Source organism: Malania oleifera, chromosome 5, assembly GCF_029873635.1.
Source record: "Malania oleifera isolate guangnan ecotype guangnan chromosome 5, ASM2987363v1, whole genome shotgun sequence".
In the NCBI taxonomy this organism is placed as follows: domain Eukaryota; kingdom Viridiplantae; phylum Streptophyta; class Magnoliopsida; order Santalales; family Ximeniaceae; genus Malania; species Malania oleifera.
Window position 1 is genome coordinate 23,058,740 of NC_080421.1, and position 5,907 is coordinate 23,064,646.

At 38.5% G+C, this 5,907-nt stretch overlaps 1 pseudogene; it reads left to right on the top strand.

Moving 5' to 3' along the window:
• Nucleotides 1-3,845: 3,845 nt before the first annotated feature.
• LOC131156399 ((S)-8-oxocitronellyl enol synthase ISY1-like) lies at nucleotides 3,846-5,472 on the top strand (annotated as a pseudogene).
• The last annotated feature ends 435 nt before the right edge of the window (nucleotides 5,473-5,907 follow it).

The following is a 5,907-nucleotide window of genomic DNA, read 5'->3' on the forward strand; positions in this document are numbered from 1 at the left end:
CCGTATAAGAAGCTTCTCACCACGTGATAAATCTGCAGGATCTACGTCAATTACACCATACATAGGAGGTTCGTCCATTAACTCAGCGTTGTACGTGGCATCATTCATTTCACGAGGGGGTGGGTCAACATCATCAGGGAACTCGTTCGCCCCTTCACCAATTTCCTCCTCGTATGTGTCATCTTGTAAATGAACATCATTTGTGATGTTCATCCCCTCGTCTAACGCGTTGGTCGCAATGGCGAACAACGATCCTGGTCATTCTGCTGGAACTTCTTTCGCAAACATCATGATCATCCATGTCAATAATAGGTCCTTCGTACATGTGTGGCTTGAACGACGATCCTGGAGATTCATTCATGTCCACAACAGGCATCCCACCAACATCTGTACTCGTGTATGGCTCTAGATCTTCTTCCTCCGCTTCAACCACATGCTCAATAGACAGTCCCGGCTACCCATCTACGGCGACACCCATGTAGGGAATGTTTTCGACATATAATTGCACAATCAAATATGTCGTCCCTGCGTAGTGTGCATCCAACACAATGCGCAAACTGTAATCATCAGTTACGAAAACAACCTCATAGAAGACTGTATCATGATACCCTTTAATCGGGTATCGTACGGTTACCCGCAATGCATATTGATTTGGATCAATATGTAAATACTTGTATATCTTTGTATACAATTTAATTAATTTACACCTATGGCCAATTCGAATAAGTCGAACTGGCGGAATGCTATAACATACACCGGTTTGTCCGGTTACAATGTGACCCCCTATGTATAACAATACCGTCACCGGAGTACTGCTTGAACTTCCTACCATCTAGATTGACGCTCGGGAGATAAAAAACCTACACAAAACAACAATTGTATGTATAAGTGATATGCTAAGTCAATAGTAATTAAGAATTATTTTCACTACGTTCATGTACATGCAATCTTCCCTAAATGTTTCACTGGTCACTTCAAAAATATTTTTCCATGCATTTATGACTTTTTTTGGAAAAGTCCTACCGAAATTTCGACAACATGCCAACTGTAATTTGAACATTTACTCATTTTTACAATGACCCTAAAACGTTTGCAAGCAATGTAAAAACATAATTTAAGCATGCGAGAACCTATAATATCTACTAGCATGCAATTTATATCACTGCATCAATCATACAGGAGGCATTCAGATCAATATGTCACTCAAATTTATTATTAATTTTTTTGTTCAATTAAGAATTAATTAAGTTATATTAAAAATAAGTTGCTTGATTTTTAATTTTTAAATGGAAGCTCTAAACTAAATAAATAATTTTCACTCCTTCACTTTATCACCTAAGTACCAACAATCTTGATACGTAACATAAATAGATGAGAAATGGAATCTTGACAAATTTATGGAACTTCTTCTAATAAATTCATGACATTAACGTGAGGATACCCAGTTCAATCAGGCATGATTCGTATTCTACTTATAATTTGTCATGAAACTAACTATACTTTCAAACACATGTATAGAATATAATTAACAAGAATGTGATTGAATTTGCTTTTTATTTTTACATGTTTATATGTTTATTACATATAAATACAATATAATTTAAAAAAATAAAACTTACATTGCATAATAATACTTCTATGTATTCTTCATTAAAGTTTGGATAGTTTCATAAGTTTTTATAAAACTAATTTTTAAATTCTTCATAAATTCTTATTAACTACAATTTGAGAACTTTTAAGTCATTTATATAAACCCATTTTGAAAAATATAATTCAATTAGTACTTTAACACATAATACATCAAGAATAAGATTATTTTTTATTACATAATAATATATTTATTATTATCATTTAATAAAAACATTTTAATGTTAGTTAAAATAGAACATAATTATCAACTAATTTTAATTAAAAATATTCTTAATTTTAGTATAAAATAGATTAGAAACTAATAATATATTTTAACATATTAATTAGTGATGCAATATAATTCAATTTTAAAATTAAGAAAAAAATCGTCTATTAATTATTAGATCTAAAATTATTAACATATCATCTCATGATTGTTATATATATAAATCTCCAAAACAATTATAATAAAAATTGCAATAAAAAAATTAAATGGAAACCGAACAAAATTAAAATACATACCTCAAATTTGGGAGTTTGAAATAAAAACCTTCAATCAACGATTTGAAGGTAATTCAGACGGACTAAATTAGCACACTAACAAATCAACCAATTAATCAAAAAACATGTATTTTCCTCTCAAAAAATAATGAGCTTAGGGTTTCTCAGGCCTTACCCCATCTCCTCCTTTTATAATCTTCCTCCTCAAGCAACTCCTGCCAGCAACGGTAACCCAGCAACGATCCTTTGCCAACGGTAACCTGCAACGCAAAACCTCTGCCTCCTGTCTTTGCTCTACAACGCGAAGAAAAATAAAGCAGAAAAGGTTTGAAGAATGGGCGAAGCAAATCTCGTCGAACCAACTTGTGAGATTTGCCACGCGTCAGATCAGTAATCTTTTGCGCGGAAAATCTCGCAAGTTGGGACTACAAGATTTGCACAGTCCAATGTCACGCGTCACCTACCCGCTAGCTGCTCGCTTTAAATCTCGCAGCACTAAGTTGCGAGATTTCCTTCTCTCCGTGCCACGCATTTTCTTTCCAGCAGCCCATCAGTTTAAAGCTCACAGTATTAAATTACGAAATTATGTAAACATTAGTTTGGAAAATTTTCCAAACAGAATATTATTTAATATTTTATTTATTTTTAATAATAAAATGAGAAAAAACTCGCCAAACCCCGCTACAGCCCCCGCACTGGCACGCATTAAATTCCACTGACAGCCAAAATAGTAAGAGCAGGCGGACATGAAGGCGCCAAGGTGGAGGAGGATTTTGAAAATTAAATTTGAATTCAAAATCACGTGGGGTAACAGAAGGAGCGACACGCGGACCACATACAGCACAAACAACACAAACAGTAGAATCGAAGAACAATCACACCAATCGGGACGAGAAGAACAGAGACGCCCAACAAAAACAATGAAACGAACTGAAGAACGGGGAAAGAACGAACACAGAACCTGAGAAAACCGATTGGGAAGAAAACAGAAAAGCCAGAGAAACGCATCTAGAACTGAGACAGGAACAAAAACAAGAAACGAACGTAGAACTGAAAGAAACAAAAACAAAAGCTAATCACAGAAAACTCCAATCAGCCAAAGAGGGTCTGGGGACACAAATAACCATCGAACCCAGAACCTGAGACTTCTCATCTGCAAATCTAAATCAAACCTGATGTTAAACATTCTGAACCGGACAACCCGCCAGACTTCCAATTCCACCGCTCGATGGGAACCAGCAAAAGTCTTGTGGAAGGCATCCAAGTAGCTTCGAAAATCCTTCGGAGTCGGGAAATCATCATCATCACCCAGATGGACCTTCCCGCCATCAGGGAACAATTTCCAACTGGGAAGGAAAAAACCACCACAAACAACTACACCCCATTTACGCTTTGCCTTATCTGAGTTCCACTTAGCCTCTGCGCAAAACTGCAGTGGAGCAACCTTCACCCAAGACGATATGAAATCATGAGCAGATCCAACTTCCACCTTCAAACGAGGTTTCAGAATTTCAATCTTCATGGCATTATGGGAAGAGAAACTCCCCATGCCAATCGGAATCCAAAAATCAGGATAGAGGTTCAGTCCAGGAAGAGCATCCATCCGCGGTCAAGCGCCTCTCTCTAGAGAGAGGTGAGAGCTTCTCTAATTTCGTGCAAAAACTGATAAACCCACGACGAATTCCAATCCCAATTGCAGAAAAAGTCCGAAGAGGATGATGCCCGTCAAGTACCAGAGCGTGGGGCTTGTGGTCGGCGTCACCGGCATCGTCGGCAACAGCCTCGCCGAGATCCTCCCCCTGTCCGACACCCCCCGGCGGCCCCTGGAAGGTCTACGGCGTCGGCCGCCGCCCTCGCCCCTCCTGGAGTGCTGATTTCCCCATAAACCACATCCAGTGCGACGTCACCGACGCCGACGACGCCATGGCCAGCCTTTCCGTCCTCACGGACGTCACCCACATCTTCTACGTCACCTGGACCAGCATGCCGTCCGAGTCGAAGAACTGCATCGTCAACGGCGAAATGTTGCGAAACGTGCTAAACGCGGTGATCCCAAATGCCCCAAATCTGCAGCACGTTTGCCTCCAAACCGGACGGAAACATTACACCGGGTCCTTTGAATCAATCAAGGAGCAATTCCAGCCTCACGATCCTCCCTTCCATGAGGATCTCCCAAGATTGGAAGCCACAAATTTCTACTACACTCTTGAAGACATACTGTTCGATGAAATGTCGAAGAGGGGACATGGTCGATCCACCGACCCGCCGTGATCTTCGGGTTCGCCGTACAGCTTAATGAACATGGTGGGCACCCTATGCGTCTACGCCGCAATATGCAAGCACGAGGGGGTACCGCTGAGGTTTCCGGGGAACAGGGCGGCGTGGGACGGCTACTCAGACGCGTCGGACGCAAACTTGGTGGCGTAGCAGCAGATATGGGCGGCGGTGGACCCGTATACGAAGAACGAAGCTTTTAATTGCAGCAACGGGGATGTGTTCAAGTGGAAGCTGCTGTGCAAGGTGCTGGCGGAGCAGTTTGGAGTGGAGTACTGCGGGGAATTGGAGGAGGAGTGGTTGAGCTTGGAGGAGATGATGAAGGGGAAGGGTGGGGTGTGGGATGACATTGTGAGGGAGAAGGGGTTGGTGGCGACGAAGTTGGAGGAGGTGGGAAATTGGTGGTTTGTGGATATGATGCTCAACAGAGTGCCGATGCTGGACACCATGAACAAGAGCAAGGAGCATAGGTTTCTGGGGTTTAGGAACACTAAGTCGGCCTTCGTTTCCTGGATTGATAAGTTGAAGGCCTACAATATTGTTCTTCCATGAGTTTGGTGGTAGGAGGGTTTTTGGGTTTTCCAGGACTACTCCAAGTTCGATCTGGGTATGGTGACTACGGTGTCGCCCTGTAATTTTTTTTTTAGCTGTGTTTAAGTATTGTAGAAGTTACCTCTGGTCTGTAATTCTCCATTATCAGCAGTAGTTGTGGTCGTGAGAAGAAGAAGATGATGAAGAAGAAAGTCTAAGGCTTCTTGGGGATGATCCTACATTCCTTCTTCGCAGCTGGCAGCTGGCTGGTCGATGATATAGCTTGTTGACAATTGTGGTGTAAGAGCTCGAGGGTGCCACTGTGTGCGGAGGTAGCTTAAATCATATCCAAATATTTTAAATAATGTCATTAGGAAAAAAAAATAATTATTCCACAAAAGAACATATCCTTGGAAATTAGTAAATAGACTAGGTCAATCACATTGTTCAGACCTAGTGACAACTCCTAAATAGACCAAATAAGTATATTTTTTATTACTATTTATTTTATAATAAATTTTTATTTTTTTATTTTTTTATTTAAGAAATAAATGCATCTTTTTACAATTTATGTATTTAAATTTATATATTTTTAAAGGCGAATTAATACTGAAAATTCTAAAAAAAAATTGCGCATTGAGAGTATATATTTATTAAATATATGTATATATATATATATACTTGACTTATAAGTAGATTATAAAAAATTTTCTTTAACTCTATAATGTATCTTATAATTTACTTGATGAATTGTCATAAATAGGTGAGTGGGTTATAATGTTTTCATTTCTTTAGTTTGACGTGATTTATGGATTATAAATAAATAAATAATATTATAATATAAATAATAAAAAATATATTTTTATATAATTCTTAATGAGGAATCATTAGAAAAGTGATTTTTAAAATATTATATGTGTATATATATATATATATATATATATATATATCATCCTCTTTTCACAATTATTT